Raw genomic sequence first — 21,839 nt, 5'->3', positions numbered from 1 at the left:
AAAATGTTCAGTCTTCTCTAGTTCTTGAAAAAAATTTAAAAAGGCCATTAGGTAAAATCAGATTAAAGCCATTATGGGATACCACCTTACACATATTAGAACTGAAATAAAAAAGGACTAAAAATTCCAAGTGTCAGAAAAGATATAAAGCAATGGGAACGCTCATGCTTTGCTTGGGAATTTAAAATCGTCCAGCCACTGTAAAATGGTTTGGCAATTTTTTATAAAGTTCAACATGATCCAGGAAACCCACTTCTTAATTACTCTATAAAAGATAACATTTTTGTAATAGGAAATCTGTATGCTAGTGTTCACATATAGGCATGGTAAACTGCTCTGTTTTATTTGTTTAGTCTTTTTTACATACTTTTAAGTACTTGGTCTTTTTTCTGTACTGCCATTTTAGCTAACTACAAAATTGAACTAAGCAGGAGGACTGCTTGAGGCCAGGAGTTTGAGACCAACCTGAGCAACATAATGATATCCTGTCTCTACAAAAAGTAACAATAGTTAAAAAAACAAAAAACAACAACAACAACAAAAAAAACTGGGTGTGGGTGTGCATGCCTGCAGTCTCAGCCACTGGAGATGCTGAGGCAGAAGGATTACTTGAGCCCAGAAATTTGAGGTTACAATGAGCTATGATTGCACCACGGAACTCCAGCCTGGGTGACAGAGGAAACTTGTCTCAAAAAAAAAAAAAAAAAAAGACATATTCGGACATATTCCATGTTAACCACTGCCATCTCCTTTCCTATTATCAATTATCATAGACTAATCTAGACATATTTTATTAAGTATGAAATTTCATAGTCAGAAACTTGTGTTGCACGATGTAATTCATTTAACATTCTTATATTTTAATTTTCTTTGGTATCTTATTTTTTACATTAGCAAATAATGTAAGCTTAAAAATGTAAAGTACTTTTGCCTCTTCCAAGTAAAAACTAATTATCCTAGGATTCTACATCCATTTTCGTTCTTTTCATATTTATTCTGAGGGTAATCCCATTAGAGGTAGAAATAATATTTAATCACACTGCTTTGGGGGGCGGTGGAAAGCAAATAATTTAGGCTCTGCTCATTCTGCATAACCAGAACCGCTCTGTTTTGCATTGGCACGTAATGTGAATGCCTTCACTTGAATGTGCCTCCAATTATTGGAGAACTCCTCATGCTGTGTCCTTGCGTCATTCACCTCTTCCACAGACCTCTTCGTAAGTCTCAGCTGCTTTCCCCACACCACACTAGGGGTGCTGGTTTTAAAACCAAGATTTAAAACACAACAAAATATGCAGCAGCTTTGTTTTTTTGGGCCTTCCACCAGGCCAGTTGGGATTTTTCTGTTCTCTCCATTCACCATTCTACCTTCAGTTTTATCCTAGTTTGTGGTAAATAAGGTATTGGTCGATTCTTCTGTGTCTGAGCTTTACTCATTTTCAATGCCTTTTACAGCCCATCCCCTGGCCCAGAAGAAGTTTGTTTCTGCCCTTTTTTATAACACGACCTAACTTTATTTCAGACTTTTTGGTCCATACTATCAATTCTATACCTTGAGTACGCCAGACTTCTTTGAATTGTATAATTACTGCCAACTGAAAGTACTTTGACTGAATTCATGGTATCCCATTGCAAGACTTCCCATAAAGCTACAGTAACCAAGGCAAAAGGATACTTTCAAAAGGATAGGCGCTTATATCACTGGAGAAGAATATACAGTCTAAAAATAAACCTACACAAGTATAGTAAATTAACTTTTGACAGATTCAAAGATAAATTAATTGAGAAATAAGAGGTGCCCAAAAAGAGATGTTGATCCATATCTCACAACGTGTGCAAAAATGAACTCAAATGGGTCATAAATCTAAGTGAAAAATAAAGAATTATAAAACTTTTAGAAGAAAATCTAGACAAAAGACTGTAGGTCAGACAAAAAAAATTCTTAATAGACTCTCCCCCAGATTTAGGCTTCAAAAAAATTAAAAACTTCAACTCTGTGAAAACACTGTTAGAAAAAAAAAAAAGATAAAAGTAAGAAAACACCATCAGAAAATGAGAAGACAAGTCACTTACTGGAGAAAATATTTTGCAAATACTGTTTTTGACAAAAACTCGTTTACAGATTACGTAAGAACTTTCAAAACTCAACAAGAAGAAAATAAGCAACCTGATGTTTAAAAATAAGCAAAAGATTTTGACTGATTCATCCAAGATGACATATGGATAGGAATAAGAGTATGCAAGTATGCTTATTTTTAACAGATTCATCAAAGAAGACATATGGATAGCAATAAAAGTATGAAAATATGCTCAACATGTTTATTAATTAGCTGAAAACATATTAAAATTACAATGAGATTTCACTGCATAGTTAGTAGAATGAAAAATAAATTGGCAATACTAAGAACTGACAAGAACACAGAGCGATTGTAACTCTCACATGTTGCTGGTGGGAGTGCAAAATAGTGAAGCTCTATTGGAAAGCAGTTTGACCTTTTCTTATAAAGTTAAGCATATACTTACTATGTGACCCAGAAATCCCATTTTTGATATTTAGCTAATTGGAATAAGGAGCTATGTTTATATAAATCCTGCACACAAATGTTAGTTTATCATAGCTTTATTTCTTATCACAGAAAACCTGGAAACAATCCAAATATTCTTCAACCAGTAAAAGGATAATCAAATTGTGGTACATATGCCATTGTATACTCTCAGTAGGACAGACTGCTGATTCCTGGAACAACATGGGTGACTCTCAAATGCATTTTACTAAGTGAAATAATTAGATGTGAACAATTATATACCGTCTGATTACATTATATGACATTCTGGAAAAGGCAAAGTTATAGGGACAGGTATCAGATAAGTGGATTCCCCAGGGCTAGGGGTTGAGGGTAAATGGTTGTATCTAAAGGAGCAGCCTGAAGGAATTTGGGGGATGATGGAACTATTCTGTATCAGGATTGGGGTGACAGATACATTACGCTATGTCTGTGTCAAAGCCCATAGAACTGTACTCCACAAAGAAAATTTCATTAATTTTTAAATTTAAATAAAAAGCACTTTGGAAAATTCATAGTAGTGACTACTTTGTCCTAGGTTGCACTTGCCCTCTCTCTGAAGTAATATAATGACTTAATTCAATGGTTAGAGGGTTAACTAGAGACACCAAAATTTACAAAATAACATATACCAGTAAGTATTTCAAATATATCATCCTGCTGCTATGTTACTGAAATGTGGGAATTCGCCAGGCTTATAGTGAATTTCTGTAATTTTATATGGCCTCAGCATCGATTTTAAATGTAAGTTTCACTTTCTCATGCCAGAAGCAGGTCTTCTCCACTCTTGACAATTTCTAGTTCTCCACCACCTCCCAGTTCTTCAATGTGACTGATACAGATATCCGCCTTACACAACTGCCTCCTGGTGACCACCTCCATATGGGACAGCAAGATTCAACCTCACTGACCCCCATGCTCAGTGAGGGTTGCACAGATATGCCACAGTGACCACGTCTCAGTCACAACATTACTCCAGAGAACTCATGCCTGCTTGTTGTAAACCCACCAATTGGAAGTCCCTGAGGGAAACCTGCTTGGGTAATGCCCAGGACCCCAATAAAGGCTTTAGCCCACAGGACCCTCACTCTTTCTCTCTCTCTTTCCAGCTGGTGGTTCAGCAGGCATGTCCCTGATGGCCCTCCCTGCGCCCCATTGGTCCTACGAGTTATGCTGTTCTTTACTTTCTGGGAACTGTAAATAATAAGCAGCTTCTGTTGTTTTAAGTGTTTTGTTGAGCTGCCTCTTCCGTGTCTCACCTGACTGACATAAAGAGAACCTAACTCCTGTCCTGGTTAGGGCTTTCCTGGAGAGTGGCTATTTTGGTAGGAATAAACTGGACATAGATCAGACAAAACCCAGGAAGACCCCTCCCAGTATATACAAGTTTCCTTTGAGAGGAGCACCTGGTCACAGGTCAGACACATAGGCATTGGGCCACCTGCCTGGATAATAAGTATCCAGTGAAAGGCATACTGGAAGCATCCATGACCAAATTCCTGGAGCCCCGTCAAGGCAGGGATAGAGTTCATAGTCTCTCTCCAGAGACAGAGACCCCAATATCAAATTAGAGGCAAATACAGTTGTTATAGTTATTACACCATATGTTTTCATTGTCGTGGCTTATAACATAAACAGACTTTAAGTTTACCATGTACCATAGGCAGAAACTCCAAGATGACTAACATGTTAGAATCCAAAAATGCATGATGGATTTCTCCAGGAAGTTCTCCAAGAATGGGGTTTAGATGCTGCTGCCATTGTGTTCAAGGCATAGCTGTTTGTAATTACTTACAATGCTGAACATGAAATTTACAATGATCTATTGATGTATAGATATTCCATCACAGTAGAATCATTAATGATAAAATATATGGAAAGCAATAAATGAAGCTGCTCATTAGACATAAATGAAGGAGAGAGAGTAAGAGAAAAAGTGATTTTACAGATATGATGAAAAGGGTCCTATATTTTACAAACAAGAGCCACATGGAAAATTTCACATCTGTTTTGGCAGAAGATCTTGAAGTACGAAAATAACTGAGTTACAAAAATCTGGGAGAAGTTAGTGTTAATAGGATCTGATTTCATGGACTTCTGACTGACTCTTCTCAGGGAAGGGAAAACAGACAAGCTCATATTAGTGCTTCTTTCCTTAATTTCAAATGACTGGTCAACCATTGAGCCTTCTATGCTTGTTTCCATGACAACAAAAATGTGGAAAGACAGAAACTATTAAGCATGGCTTTTAAGAAACACAATTACTTATTTTGTAATGTGATGTACGTAACAGAAAATGGCAGTGCAACATGTTGCTCCAAAAGGCTCCATTTGAGTGCTCCTTTAAATTAAGTTGTCTTTCTAACCATCTCATCAAGTGTTAGGGTAGTAAACCCTAGTGAACAGCTAGACCTTGATCCAGTGATCCTCCTAGGCTATTGTTTCTTCAGGTTACAAAAATTCCTACTATGTTCTTCACTGAGAAGCTACCGTGATGCTCAGTACACAATTATTGCCAGTTTGATAGTTTTGTTTACCTAAAGCAGAAGAGAAAGTTCTTGCTCAATTGGCTTTTGGAAACAGTCATCTGAGCTATGACTCCTGTCTTTACATATATATTCCCACTACTGGTTTAGATCACTCATAAGAATTTCTTCCCAAATCATAATTCCTCTTTTAATATATAGATTTCTTGTATTCCACTCTACAGTGGCAGAGACTATTTCTAGAATTTCACTTTGTAACTAGTGCCAATAACATGACCATCAAAAATATAATTCACGTATGTTCACTGATAGTACTGAATACATTGCATTGAAATGATATACTTGGCTATCTGCATCTCACTAGACAATAATTGCTTCTGGGTTGGGGATGGTGTTTTATTCTATTTCTGGTAATAACAGGAGTATAGTGATGCCTACTATATCCATGAATATAATGTGCTCAGTTATACAAAGGTAATGCTTCAAGGTTTTGATAATAATATAGGATGCTAAAATTTACAATTGTAGAGAATAGTTATTCTCTGCATTTCTTTATACAACAGGTGACATTTCTCATCTCCTGTTCATGGTAAAGAAGATAAATGGTAGAGAATGCATGATAGTTTAATACAAAAAACATACAGTACATAAACTACATTTACAGCATAATTACATGTAATCAGAGGCAAATTGTGGTTCTTTCATTAATTGGATATGGCCCTAAAGAAGTCATGTAATATACTGAATTCCAAGGTTTTAAGTGGGTGTATAATTAGGAAGCAAAACCAGAATTTTAAAATATAATGACTTTGATTACCTTCAGCACATTATGGTGCCAAGGTTTTTATGACATTCTCCTCAATCATTTAGCAGTTTTCTGCTGTACTCAATTAGACAAAGATTACTTGGCTGAGGTTCAGTGCTTTGGGTGTTCTGACCTTGTTTTTCTGTTGGTACTTCTTTAACTCTGGGTCTTGATACTTGTATATTGGTCAAATCTAGTGTTTTTTTCCAGGGCAATTTTTAAAAGCACAAATGCATGGACTCCCCAAAGACAAATTAAGTCAGAATTTTTAACAGTGTGATCACAATATTATTTTCTAAAGTATCGCTAGTGATTCAAAAATGCACTTAAAGTTGAATCATTGCTCTATATGCCAATAAAGGTAAATAGAAAAGCCTGACCTCATTGAGTTCTATCCCTGGAATAGCCATCAAGGAATTGGCTACTTTCTAGAGACAATAAATTTAGTTTTATAAATACATATACATGTATGTGTGCGTGTGTCTTCACTATTTTAGTAAATATTATGTTGTGAAAATTAAATATAAAAATCAAATTACATAGACTGAAACTTTAATGGATATTTCAATGAACAGCTCCTTCCATATTATAATTTTGTAGATAAATGCAAATTCAAGTAGTTTAACATAAAAAATATAAATGAAGAATTAAAATGTGAATGCAATAATATAACATATAAGTAAACATTTTCAAAGAATGTACATATTTAGATCAAGAGAAGTCACCATAGTACACAATTATTGGATACAACATTCTGTTCTACCACAACAACTGGTGAAAGATTAAATATGTACTTTAAGCTTAAGTAAAGTATCCAAATGACCAAAAGAGGTTGTTGTCTGAGCAATAAATATATTAACACTATGATCTATGAAATTTGGATATAGGTTTTAGATTCAAAATACATGCTGTTGAAGAAAGCCATCTAATGTCTAGAGAAGTAATTACAGATGATCTCTGACTTACAAAGTTTCTGCTTATACTTTTTTGACCCTATGATAACACAAAAATCATACAAATTCAGAAAAAAACAAACTTCAAATTTTGAATTTTGTTCTTTTGCTGTGCTAGCGATATGCAATGCCATCCTTTGTTCAATGTTGGGCAACAAAGCCACAGCTCCCAGTCAGCCCCACACTCAGGAGGGTCAATAATCAATACTCTGCTGGGTACTGTGTTGCCAGGTGATTTTGCCCAATTATAGGCTAATATAAGCACTCCGAGCACTTTTAAGGTAGACTAGGCAGCGCTGTGATGTTCCGTATGCTGAGTGTGTTAAATGTGTTTTCCAATTATGATATTTTCAATTTACCATGGATTTATTGGGATACAACCCCATCGTAAGTAGAGGAATGTATTAGTTCATTCTCATGCTGCTAATAAAGACATAACTGAGACTGGATAATTTATAAAGGAAAGAGGTTTAATTGATTCACAGTTCATCACAGTGGGGGAGGCCTCAGGAAACTTACAATCATTGTGGAAGGGGAAGCAAACACGTACTTCCTCACACAGTGGCAGCAAGGAGAAGTGGCGATCGAAAGGGAGAAAAGCCCCTTATAAAACCATCAGATATCGTGAGAACTAATACACCATCCTGAGAACAGCAGCATGGGAGTAACGGCCCTGGTGACTCAATTACCTCCCGCCAGATCTCTCCCAAGACAGGCAGGGAGTATGGGAACTACAATTCAAGATGAGATGTGGGTGTGGACGTAGCCAAACCATATCAAGGAACATCTGTATTCATTCCTGAATAAAAATTGCTGAATCTGTTTTAATCATATCTCTCCCTAAGCAAAATGGAACATGTAATTTCGAACTACAGAATGCAATCATTCCTCAGTATGTGAGGAGGATGGATTCCAGGACACCAATGAACAACAAAATCTGAGGTTGCTCAAGTTCCTTATATAAAACGGTGTTGTATTTGCATGTAACGTATATACATTCTTTTGCATACTTTAAGCTCAAGAGTACTTATGATACCTAAAACAATGTAAATGTTACATAAATAGTTGTTATACTATGTTGTTTTTTAATGTTTTTGTTGTTGTTTTTTCATTGAAAAAAAAAGGTCTTCCATCCATGGTTGGTTGAATCTGAGGATGTTTTGCAGATACAGAGGGCTGACTATATAAGCAAAAATCATTTTAATGATACTTAAAGATCTAATGTAAACGACTTATATTTTAGTTAAAGAGCTTATTTTATTTCTCCATAGTCTACGGATGGCATCAACTAAATTGAGAAAACATAAAGCCTGCTACTTAAAAGAAGCAACAAGAGATTGATCTATTTCAGTTCAGAGAAAGAATAAGAAACTGGTAACAGCCCCTTCTCTCTAGAATTCCATTCAATGGTTAAACTTGGGGTTGAGTTTTCTGTCCCTCTCCATGAACAAGCAAAACAACCAAAGAGTTAATAACTTTTCCTAGACCAGGACTCAGCTGTAAGGGAAAAGCTTGTCTGGAAGAGCTGAAGAAGTGGTGTGAGGTTTTCTGAGATTACCTAACAGAACATTATTTGGTGATAGTTACACTAAAAGCCAAGACTTTACCACTATACAATATATCCATGTAACAAAACTGACCATGTGGCCAGGCGCGGTGGCTCACGCCTGTAATCCCAGCACTTTGGGAGGCCTAGATGGGCGGATCACGAGGTCAGGAGATCGAGACCATTCTGGCTAACATGGTGAAACCCCGTTTCTACTAAAAATACAAAAAAATTAGCCAGGCGTGGTGGCAGGCGCCTGTAGTCCCAGCTATTCGGGAGGCTGAGCCAGGAGAATGGCATGAACCCGGGAGGCGGAGCTTGCAGTGAACCCAGATCGCACCACCGCACTCCAACCCGGGCGACTGAGCAAGTCTCCGTCTCAAAAAAAAAAAGGAAGAAGAAGAAAAGAAAAAAAAAACTGACCATGTACCCCTTAAGATTATATAAATAAAATTTTTAAAAAGAAAAAAACTTGTAACAATTTAATATCGTGCATTGATAAAAGAAATACTTGTATGAAATTTTTGACCTCCAAAAATATATGACTTCTATGTTGCTGACGTAAGTTTAATATTAAATTTATATTAATATTTAATTTTAAGAAATTGAAATCCTCTTACCAAATTATTTCCCAGATAATCTGAATAACTAAAACAAACCTCTAGAAATATGATCCATAAAAACCACAGAAGTACAAGTTAACCCTTGCAATGAAAAGGTGCCTCAAATACAGATTCTAAATATATTTAAAGTTATTTATTTATTTATTTATTTGAGACGGAGTTTTGCTCTTTTTGCCCAGGCTGGAGTGCAATGGCACCATCTCGGCTCACTGCAAACTCTGCCTCCCGGTTTCAAGCGATTCTTCTGCCTCAGCCTCCTGAGTAGCTGGGATTAAAGCGCCCGCCACCGCGCCTGGCTAATTTTGTATTTTGTAGTAGAGACAAGGTTTCTCCATGTTGGTCGGGCTGGTCTCGAACTCCGACCTCTAGTGATCCTCCCGCCTCGACGTCCCAAAGTGCTGGGATTACAGGCATCACACCGTGCCCGGCTATGATTTTTTATATTATAATAAAATTCAGAGAGAAAAAAAAAAGAATGCCAGTAATTTTTAAAAGTATTTTACCATAATTTTCTCAAGAAGAAAAGAAAATTAGAAGAAAGTAAAAAACATGGTGCTGGACCGGCCAGCTCGGAGCCAGGGTGGCGGGGGTCCAGCCGGACGTCCCCTCATGCCAGCGGGGTCTCTGGCGCCCCTCTGGTCAGCGGGGCCCCAGCAGGGGAGGAGCTGCGAGACCACACGGGACACCGGGGTGGGCCCCCAGCCTGGAGCCAATGGCTTGGAGCAGGGGCTGGGACCTGGCAGCACCGGGCCAGAGCCCCCTCTATCCCTGGCCATCGCGGACTCCGGGCGCTCCATACCTGGGGTGGCAGTGAGGTTCGTTGATTGAATGAGCAATGGTGGCCCAGTTGCAAGCAAACGGGTTTCATCACCTTAAATGGTTTTGAATGAATGAAGCCATATTTGCTTAAAAAGACGTACAGCCCATCGTGTGACCTACAGAGTTTGTGGACAGGTTTATATTGGGTTCATAGTGGCATCATGCGCGCAGACTCCTGCGAGTTCCCCAAGTTCTTAGAGGACTGCCTTGCCTTTTGATCTGAGTTGCAAAGTTCCATAAAGAATGGCCAGTGTGGATAAGTAGAAAGTTAAGAGAGAGCGAGTGCACCGAATCTGTGAATGTATCCGCCCCCAGGTCATGAACGGCCCCCTGCACTCCATCCCCGCCCTGGGTGTCGCTGCTAGACTGCGCGACTGCACCGTGGAGATGCCCATCCCAAAGGACCTGGCCACCATGGCCTTCTGTGATGCGCACTCCACGCAGGAGATCCACGAGATGGTTTTACATGAAGCCGTGGATGCCATGAGGTACCACACCATCACCTGCACCAGGGAGGACCTGGAGAAGTTCAAGGCCCTGAGAGTGACTGTGCGGACAGGCAGTGACTATGACAACGTGGACAAATCAAGGCTGCGGGCGAGCTCGGGATTGCTGTGTGCAACATGCCCTCGGCGGTTGTGGAAGAGACACCCAACTCAACCATCTGCCACATCCTCAGTCTGTACGGGAGGAACACGTGGCTGTACCAGGCACGGCCGGAAGGCACGTGTGTTACAGCGTGGAGCAGATCCGAGAGGGGGCCTCGGGAGGGGCTCGCATCGGTGGAGAGACGCTGGGGCCTCATCGGCTTTGGTAGCACAGGGCAGGCGGTTGCAGTTCGAGCCAAGGCCTTTGGATTCAGCATCATATTGTATGACCCTTATTGCAGGATGGGATAGAGCGGTCCCTGGGCGTCTACACCCTGCAGGATTTGCTGTGTCAGAGTGACTGCGTCTCCTTGCACTGCAAGCTCAACAAACAAAACCACCACCTTATCAATGACTGACTATAAACCAGATGAGGTAGGGAGCATTCCTTGTGAACGCAGCCCGTGGTGGCCTGGTGGACGAGAAAGCCTTGGCACAGGCCCTCAATGATGGCAAGATAAGAAGGCAGCTCTTGACGTGCACCAGTTGGAGCCCTTTAGCTTTGCTCAGGGTTCGTTGAAGGATGCGCAGAATCTCATCTGCACTCCTCACGCGACCTGGTAGGTACAGCCAGCAGAGGCGGCTGCCACCGAGATCCGCCGAACCATCATAGGTCGCATCCCAGAAAGCTTAAGAAACTGTGTGAACAAGGAATTCTTTGTCACATCAGTGCCTTGGTCAGTAATAGGCCAGCAAGCAATTCATCCCGAGCTCAATGGTGCCACATACAGATATCCGCCAGGCATCGTGGGCGTGGCTCCAGGAGAACTTCCTGCAGCCTTGGAAGGGATCATCCCTGGAGGCATCCCAGTGACTCACAACCTCCCCACAGTGCTGCATCCTTCCCAAGCTCCCTCTCCCAACCAGCCCACAAAACATGGGGACAATCGAGAGCACCCCAACGAGCAATAGCAGAGAATGCTTGAAGGTAATCATTCAGATACACTTGGGGCCAAGAGACAGTGAAAAATTGATGAACTCGGAGAAAATGAATCTGACGGTCTTTTTAACTGATTCTGGACATATATGCATTATTGATGTTGCAGTGTTAAAACTACAAGAGCTAAAACCTGGATGTCGTCTGCTTACGGAAGCGCTGAAAGAATAGGATGTGATTTATTGATGACCTACTTCTGTCACTGTGTCTTAAGTCTTTCATCTTAACCACCAAGAATAAATAGAGCTTTTTCCTTTATCAGCCCTTTGGCCACATCAGGTCCTGAACACCCTGCTCTAGAATGTTGCGTCAAGAGTTCAAACACCAAAATAAAAAACACTAAGAGGAAATCCCCATCTGTCTACAGAGGCTGGTTACCTCTTTTTGCTAAGAGGAAGATCACATGACTACAAAATGGGGAGAGAACGGTTTGCCTGTGGTAGACACCTGCGCGCATAGGACTGAAGACACTAAAGGCTTCTGTACAGAGAAGTATCTCACACCCGAACTGTATTCTGAGCCGGCAAGTTGGTTGTAAGTTCAGTAAAATCTTCTGATTATGTGAAAAAAAAAAAAAAGTATTACGTTTCACAAGCTGTTTGTACTCAGATATACTTTCTCAGTTTCAGATCCTCTGCTATTTTACTGAGTGGAAAGTCTTGAGCTAAAAGGTTCAAGAAGAATAATGTTGCATTTCCTTATTTCTCGGGAAAGACTTTTTATGGTAACTCATCAGATTGTCTATGAACAAACCAACTTTTTTTAGACATTAATAAAGCCTTTTCTTCACATGATATTTTACACGAGAACACTTCAGATGTATTAGATATGGTTGATTTTAACAAACCCTATTAGATTTCTATCAACTAGTTCCATGTTCCATTCATAGCCTCTCGTGAGTCATTGTCTTTTTATTTAAAACGATGGCCTATTTTGAGCCTTTCTATAAGTACATTCCTATTTTAGTGACAAAAGAAAAACTTTAAAATTGTTCCAAACAGAAAAATAATGGCTATCAGGAATATGTTTTGTTTTAGTGTGAGTTACCGTTACTATATTTGTTTATTGTAAAGGTGGACATTTAGCATTCAGTGCAGTTTTCAATAAAAAATAATTTAAAACATACAGAAGTTGATTAAGTGCTTTATTGCCCTGCCAAGAGGAAAATATATCAGGTCCTGGTGGGTTTACAGATGGGTTTTACACTCCCTGAAGGAAGAGATGATCCCAACTTGATAGAAACTATACTTTAAAACAGCATTAAAATAAAGAAAAGCTTGCAATCGGTTTTATGTATGTATTCTGTTTCAATAAAACCAGAATAAGGCCAGGCATGGTGACTCATGCCTTTAATCTCAGCACTTTGAGCTGAGGTGGTTGGATCACCAGAGGTCAGGAGTTTGAGACCAGCCTGACCAACAAGGTGAAACCCCATTTCTACTGAAAACAATAGAAACATTAGCAAGGCGTGGTGGCAGGTGCCCATAGTCCCAACTTCTTGGGAGGCTGAAACAGGAGAATTGCTTGAACCCCAGAGGTGGAGGTTGCAGTAAGCCAAGATGGCACCACTGCACTGCAGCCTTGGTGACAGAGTGAGACTATGTCAAAAAAAAAAAAAGATATAAATATAATATATTTACATTAATTATATAATTATATATAAATATAATTTTATAATACATACAATTATATTTAATACCACACTCCTGTGTGGACATTGAGGCATATAATTCAAATCATGGTTAGGAGATTATGTGCAACTAAAAGAAGACTCAATATCTACAATGAATGTTCCTTTAATCAGTCTGGAAATTCAAAGCAATTTCAATCAAATTATCAACAGGTGTATTTTGTTTACTTTTTGAAACTTTACGATTTGATTTCAAACTTCTTACAAAGGAGCTACCAGAAATAGTCAAGTCATTCTGAAGTATAAAGAATAACAACTTGCCCTATAGAGTAATAAAATTTGCCATAAAAATCAAGTAATCCAGATACTGGGATATTGGCACAATAGTAGATCAATAAATCTCTAGATGACTAGAACTGAAAGTTAAAATTCACATATACATAATAAAAAGGTAAAAATGTGGGCAGGCAAGATACACATTAGTTTTAGGATTAACAATTTCCTTCTTGAGAAGGTGGGTGAGTAATGAGTAAATATTTCAAAAGGTATTTTTAATAGCATACGGAATGTTATATTTCTTTAAGTAATCTCAAGTAAATATGAAAACTTAAGGATTATTTATCTGCATGATGGGTGAATGGATATTTGTTAAATAGTTTCTTCATGATACTGAAATATTTCACAATACAAACAAATTAAAAACTCATTTACTACACAGGTAGTAACAGAACTTGAATTTTAGACTCTCCTCGGCCTTCAAGTCTCTCTGTAAACTTCACTGTCTAAATATTACTTTTCTCATTTGTAAAATAAAACTGTCAGAATAGATCTGTAGTTTAAAGCCATAGTCCATGCCCTAAACCCCAAATGACAATGTTCCTGTTTGTTCCAACCTATGTAATTTCCAGGAATTTCAATGGGTCTTGACTTTTAGCTGTATTTATCAGTCAGCCTTTATTTGTCAAATAAGTAACTACAGTTCTTAACTCCCCTTGCTTATTCCTCCAAGAAGGAGGCAATTATTATGACATCTCCAATGTAATGCACTAACTGGTCCTTAATGGTTACCATTTCCAAGTTTATCCTCACCTAATTACGGCAACATGCCCGTAACTTCACATATCCCTTTGGGAAAACAGCAAATGTATACTGGGTTCCATTCAAAAGATTGCAAACAGAGCCTGGCTAGACTTCAATTCTGTATTGAAAGGAAGGCATTAGCTAGGCCTGTAAAGAAGACATGCCAGTCCCTCGCTGATTCTCTCACCCTTCTTGTACAGTCTTTTCTATATACGATTCAGCTGAAAAATGAAGATACCATCTTGTTTAATCCTCTACTCCTAACTTCCAGAGTGTCTGTTTTGCATAATGACCAGATAGGACTATTAAAAGGGGATTTAGCGGGAAATAATACTCCTACTATAACCATTCTCTTAACCAGAGGAGTGATCTCTTGCTGCCCTCCAGGTAAGTTGTTACTTAGCATGATCAATTAGAACTAGGAAAAGGACAGGCTTAGACAATATCCCTGATGTAAAGAATAAAGACAACATGACCATTCACTCATTATATCCATTCCAGTATTGCATTTTAGTAAAGCTGCTAAGGCTTCAGGGTAATCTCTTCAGTTATTTGTAACACAACCCAATTTGGAAGTCAACCCATTCTTTAATCTCCTCCTATACAGCATTTCCATAAGTTCCTTTCATCACTGGGCCTTTCATTGCACCATCCTTATTCCCCAAGGATTACTGTACCTTGAGCTGTACCATACCTTGCAAAATTAAAGTGCATTGCATACCACTCACTTTCCATTTGACTCAAATTGTTACTTCAGACCCGGGATTCCCCACCAGGAATTGGACAATTGGGTGAGCAGATCAGGGGCTCTCAATCCTTTACAGATTCTATTACTTTAATTGAGGGTAAAATCAGCCCTGGTTCAAATATTTTTTCATTCTAAACCTCAATCCTTATAAATTAACTTGAATTCCTCACGGCCTTGGAGTATAAGAATGGATCATGTCATCTTCATTTAAGGGTGCTGAGTTTTCTTCTGGCGGGCACTCCAGTTACTGGGGTTACATTTGAGCTTGTCAGGCTTGGTTTTATTCTTTATTATGGTAATCAATTTCATTTTCTAACTTAATCCTTAGGTATATGTGCTTATTTTGGAGCTTGATCCTTAGTTTTAAAACCTTTCCTTTGTGGAGTCTCAAAAGAATGTCCAAGGTGCTCAACCGGGCTGCTTCACTCTTCCTGGGCTGGGAGTCACGGTCCCTGGGAGCCTCCCAGCAACACTCACTGTTAAGCCTTACAGGATCTCTTCCAGCACACCCACAACCCAGCCCAGCAGACCTGCTGCGAATCCACACTCAGACTTTCCCAGTCTCCCTCTGTGCAACTGCCTCTTCTCTGATATACCAGTTTCCCAAATCCCAGCTGATTCAGCAGTCAGTGCTTCCGCTGTGTCATCTCAGTCCAGCAAGACCCCACTGACTTGAGCTGCACCTCCTGGTAAGGTGCCCTGAAAGTGCCCCAGGCAGAAAGGGTGATCAATGCGGTTTACACAGTTTTCTCTTAAAGAGCATGGTTTTGCACTGACTTTTGTTCGATGCAAGAAAACCATTGCCTCATATGTTGTATGGTTTTACAGTCCCTCATGACGGGAGGGCAAGAACAGTGCCTGTCACTCTGTCAGGCTGGAAGTGGACATCTGACAGTCTTTTTCCAGTGTGATTTTTTTTTGATAGCCCACATTCAGTATATTTTCATGAACGTGCCAGTAGATGTCAGCAAACGCAAGGCAGTAATATATGAATTTTGTAATGGCTGCCAAAACTTCAATTAGCAAAGTCACAGTTCCATCAAACATCTCAATTTTCTAAATGTAATGACTCCACCTATAATTCTGTTTGGGGGGTGGTGGGTGGGGTTGGATTGCTGGAAGTGAAAAGAAGAATCTGATCTGCCAGATTAACGATCGATCTACAAGTCACTCAATTGCTCTGACCTGTCGTACCGGGCCCTGTGAAGTCAAACTCAGAGGACTATTCACAGAAAAAAATGCTATGCAGTGGTTTATTTAGTTCCATCTTGAAGGGGACAGTACCCTATTACACCAGATTTCTGAATAAGGTGGTGGCCTGCAGGTGTGCCCTCAAGACTGACTAAACCTTAGACAGGACAGGCATGGTCCTGTCTCCAGCCTGACATTTTGCTTACATTTATAAAACATGTGAGTTCTTTTTCTGCCCTTTGAGATGTAAATCTTTCAAAAATTTTCTTACCAGTTTTACATCACAGGACTTTCTCAAGAACTTGGGACCATTCCTTTGAAATGTAATCACAAGGGAAGATAGCTCCTTCATCTCCCAGTTTCTGTCAGAAGACAGAAGCCTAACTTCAGAGGACACCACGTTGTAAAACTACCTTCTGCCATGAAGATATGGAAATGTTTATTTTTCATCTGAGTAATGCCAATTAGCAAACAGAGATGCCCCATAATCTTCCTACTCCACCTCTCAAAGAGTCTCCAGCCCTTTGTTTCAGCAGAAGTGAGCTCAAACGGAGTTTTGGACTTTCTCTCATATTGCCATAGCCTTGAATAGTCTTCCGTTACCTGTTTGTGCAACTTTGGCTTTAGCATACTAAACTGGGATTTATTTAAAAATCTTTAAGTTATCCTTTGCAAAAAAAGTGTGGTATTCAGCATACTTAATAATATGCAGGTGTTCAAGATAGGCTCTGAGTTTTTGAATGTGAAGTATTTGTGTGTGTGAAACGGTATGTATGAACTCCTTGTTCCTGCAAAACATTTCTGTGACTGTAATAATGATTGATCAGATCAGTGAATATACTAAAAGCTATTAAATTATACACTTTCAACGGTAAATTGTACTATAACTCACACAATGGGTGGGTTCAATCCACCCAATTACCATATCCAAGGAAGATTTAACAAGAATCTATTACTTGCAACAAGTAAGGAGGACATGGAAATAATTCCCCAAAGCAGTACCTCTCCAAACAAAGGTGAAAGCTGGTATTTTACTGGGCTAGTATCTGAATAGCATGTAGAGGTACAGTAAAGACACTGCAGGAGCAGCAGTTGCTGATCATGCTTCTACATATGTCCTGCGGATAGAAATGGTAAATAAGCTCCTCCTTGGTCTGGGTTTTTAATATGGTAATGAGGAGGATTCATCAAAAGTTTATCTCCTCCTTAGGCATATCTGAATCCAACTGGTTTTTGTTTTGCTGAGGTTGGGCTTCTTCCTAGGAATTTTTGAAACAACAAAAACTTAAGGTGGAACAGTTATGAATGGGTTATTCTTCATAGTGTGTACCTGAAAATGGGGACCCTGAGTTACAATATATGTGAATCACATCTCAGTAAATCCATCTTGCCTGTAACCCCAGCACTTTGGGAGGCAAAGGTGGGTGGATTACAAGGTCAAGAAATCAAGACCATCCTGGCCAACATGGTGAAACCCCGTCTTTACTAAAAATACAAAAATTAGCCGGGCGTGGTGGTGGGTGCCTAGAGTCCCAGCTACTCTGGAGGCTGAGTAAGGAGAATCACTTGAATCTGGGAGGTGGAGGTTGCAGTGAGCCAAGATCGCACCACTGCACTCCAGTCTGGTGACAGAGTGAGACTCTGTCAGAAAGAAAGAGAGAAAGAGAGAGAGAGAGAAAGAGAAAGAAAGAGAGGAAGGAAGGAAGGAAGGAAGGAAGGAAGGAAGGAAGGAAGGAAGGAAGGAAGGAAGGAAGGAAGGAAGGGAGGGAGGGAGGGAGGGAGGGAGGGAGGGAGGGAGGGAGGGAGGGAGGGTAGAGTCCTGGTAAAATAAGTAAGCAACAAAAAGGAAGAGGACCCAGGTGGGGAACAAATGTTCTGAGAGATGGCTAACACAAAAAACTTGCTGGCACAACATCCTGTTCCCAAGATCTCACTCCACATACAGCCTCAGCAGCAGTAACTGATCTGTATGTAACCCTTCCAGCATGACCCTGTAAAACTTCCCTCCAGCCCCTGTCTCTCCTTGCAGACAGCCCCTTCTCTACTGTGCTGCCCATTGCACTCTCACAACATATCTTGGTACTTTCTCTGATACATCCACCTATCTTTACACACAACTGTCTTGGTAAATTATTTTACTGCCCACAATGCTGGCCCCTGCCAGTTATATCCGAAACATGAAGCGTTTAAGGAGTATGGTGATTGTTAGCTAAACTAAAGCCTAAAAAAGGCAAGGTAGGACTTTTTTTAGTGGTAATAAAATTCATAGTTTGTGTTGTTATTTCACACATTAAAGGATTCCTCTGTCTTTTAGATGTTTCAAATGCTTTCAAAACATTGTTTAAATAATTATACAACTCATAAAACAGTGGTTTGTGAAAATTAAAAATGACCAAAATTAAATTAGTTGATTATGCATGCTAAGGAAGTTTGCTTACTAAGCAATTCTTTAAAGTACATTGTGTTTTTAAAAACTGAAAAAAAAAAAGTCATAACTTTAGCAGCTTCTCAACAGGATTCTTGAACTCCCCAGAACCACTGATCAACTTGAGCAAAAATAATTGCCAGATGTATGTGGCTTTAAAATATCTCTTCACTAAAAGCTATGGACATTTTGTTGACTCCATGCTGTGAAAGCAGTGTTATTGCACACTGTGAGTCTAGTAGTAGAAATCATTTGTTATACACAAGACTTTATAATAACCACTTTATAATACAGCATTCTTCATGTGTAATAAAACCAAAATGTAGCTATTTTCTTATAATGTATTTGTTAAAAGCAACTGGAAAAAAGCAAAACTGTGCAGTGAGTCTGTCATATGTGAAATTGCTCTTAAATTTTTACTGTGAAATCAAAGTTTTAATGGTTATATATTAATTTATTTACTAAACCCTGGGTACAGCAGAAGCTATTGTGTTACTATTTTACTTTGAACTGAATAGTATTCTAAAATGATTTGACCACCTTAGCCATGTAACACTTATGCCATAAAATGAATCTGGATTAATTTATTATATTCCTTTTTCTAATTGTAAGTAAAGACAGTACACTTCTGATTTTTATGAATACAAATATATATATATATACACACACACACACATACACATACATGTGTATGTACACACATGCATAAATACAGTGTATATAAATGTATATGCATATATATCCAGATATATATTTAAATATAATCATATGTATGTACCTTAACTTAGATACATCTTTCTATGACCACTTTTTGTAGATTCATCTGTTTGTTACCTAATCATGATGAATAAAATGTGGCTAAATTGTTCTTAAGTTTTCTATTTAAAATCTTTAAAAAATAATTATTAATTTTGTGTTACAGAATGCTTAAGTATAAAGACTCTGGACATAAAACCGCTATTCCATAGAAAATACATACCTATCTTAAATACAAAACTTTAAGATTTTAATATCTTCCCATAAATACCTAAGCAGTTTATGAAATCATACTTGATAACAATATGAGTTTAAGAACATGATATTTCCTTAAATCAGTTACAATGCTGTAACCATCTATTTAAATAAATAAAACCAAAATATTCTCTTTTCATCCATACTGAGTTCTATTCTCAGGGTCACAAAACTGACAAATTGACTTTGAGAACTGTGTTGAACAAGCTAGTGGACAATTACAACTTAAAGAGGACAATTGATTCTGTTTGGATGAAAATGATAGTTCTACCAGTCATTCTGTACAAATAGTAAAAGAATGTTTGTGAGAATAAAAATATTAACTACAACTTGATATAGGCTATTCTTTAAATTTCCAGTAGTCAATTCAATATAACCAGCTATTGAAAGCTGTGTTCATGTTATGTCTCAACTGCTATAAAACATTTTAAAATTTCACAAGTGTATTTCACTGAAATAAAATATTATATTAGAGAAAAAATAAAAAAAAACCCCAATGTATTCATATTGTCTAAGGCAGTTGATGTTTTAAGGGCAGGTGGTAGGTAACTCTCTAAATAAAAGGAGAAAATTCTACTATTTCATATACATTGCAAATCCAGGTTTAATCAACTTTCACAAAACCACTTTACCTTGTGTATTAACGTATGAATATGTACATTATACATGAAAGTAAGTTTATTATTTAGATTAACATAAAAAAGAAAAAATAAGAATTGTGATATAGGTTTAAATGCTTGCAGGTTTCTAATAATAGCTTGAAGATAAACCATGAAAATAATCTGCTAGGATGTATTCAAAATTCTGATTGATATTTAGGTTGAAATGATAATTATGAAATAGTTTAGCACTCTCCCACTCAGTTGTGTCAAGATTAATTGCACTCCAAAGTTGAGCATTGTTTCCAGCCACTCCGCCTGTTGGCATTTATTCAGAATGGTGGTAAGCTGATGGCTGACTATTAGCACATCTAAAAAACATGAAAACTCAAACACTCCAAATGCAACATTAATGTATGTGGTATATGTATAATTTTCTGTCATTTGGCACATAAGCTTAAAATGTTTGTATGATTATCTCAGTTTCAACTAAATTTAGGACTTAGTTTGACCCACGAATTATCCAACATTCTTATAGTCAATGATCTCTACTCCCATTCCACCAACTCTCTGAGTCTCTTTGGTCTGTGGCACTCTCCTTTTTGTTCATTAAAGCCCTCACGGAGAGAGACATGCATAAACATCCTATCATCCCACCCTTCTCAAAGCCTTTCTAGAGATCCTTCCAGTTGGCATCAGGAGACTCTGGCTATCATGGACTCTACCCATTCTTACTATTACTGGTTTGTTTGAACAGTAGATATTTCTTTCATTCTTTGGTTAGCGTCCATTCATTAGCTCATTTTTCATTTATCAGATTGAGGAGCAAATTTGGTTTTCTTCCTCAGATTTGTTCATTATCTGAGCCTTATATATAAGTTCTTGCATCTGAAACACATTTTCTTCTCTGGCATTCTCCAAGTCAACACCTACACTTCCATCTGCATATATACTGGACAAAACTTTAAATGAGGTACAATCTGTTTTCCGCATTCTGTCCTGAGAAAATGGCAACCTCTACCTTAAGTATAGGTAATTTTTTTTTTTTTGCAATCTTTTGTATCTGTTAAATAGATCTGAACCTAAGTTCTACAAATTCTCAAATTTTTCAACATTTATTTCTCCCACGAAGGAGGCAAATTTAACTTTTCATAACGCATTTTCCTATGTCTAAATAAATTAAAAGAGTATCATCTCTGACAGTCCTTGAAATTCCTGTGATGAGTAGAGGAAATTTTATGAAATTCACTGGTGTTGAGCTGAACACCTGCTTTAAAAAGGAGTGGGAGTTAAACAATTGGAACAAATGAACTCAGGGAGGGGAACATCACACACTGAGGCCTGTCAGGAGGTGAGAGGAAGGGGAGGGAGAGCATTAGGACAAATACCTAATGCATGTGGGGCTTAAAAACTAGATGACGGGTTGATAGGTGCAGCAAACCACCATGGCATGGTACATGTATATCTATGTGACAAACCTGCACATTCTGCACATGTATCCCAGAACTTAAACTAAAATAAAAAATAAAAATAAAAAAGGGGATTTAGTTTACTTCATACTAACATATGTTCTTTGTACACCACTTTGCCTTAATTTCTCTGATATCTGTAGGAAAACATATGATAACAACCTGTAGTAATAGCATTTTGACATTGCAGCTTCCATGGACCTGCATGCACAAGAGACTATGACTTGCTTTTATATCTTATATTATTGCCTTTTCTACATGAATGGTACAAGTTTTTTGAAAATTTAACTTAAAAGTGCTCACTTT

The 21,839-nt window shown here is 38.3% G+C and overlaps 1 pseudogene; it reads left to right on the top strand.

The window, feature by feature from the left end:
- Positions 1-9,311: 9,311 nt before the first annotated feature.
- LOC720656 (C-terminal-binding protein 2 pseudogene) lies at positions 9,312-11,984 on the top strand (annotated as a pseudogene).
- Positions 11,985-21,839: the final 9,855 nt, after the last annotated feature.

The sequence above is a fragment of the Macaca mulatta genome, chromosome 18 (genome assembly GCF_049350105.2).
Source record: "Macaca mulatta isolate MMU2019108-1 chromosome 18, T2T-MMU8v2.0, whole genome shotgun sequence".
Lineage (NCBI taxonomy): Eukaryota > Metazoa > Chordata > Mammalia > Primates > Cercopithecidae > Macaca > Macaca mulatta.
This window is presented reverse-complemented; position numbering and strand designations above follow the sequence as displayed.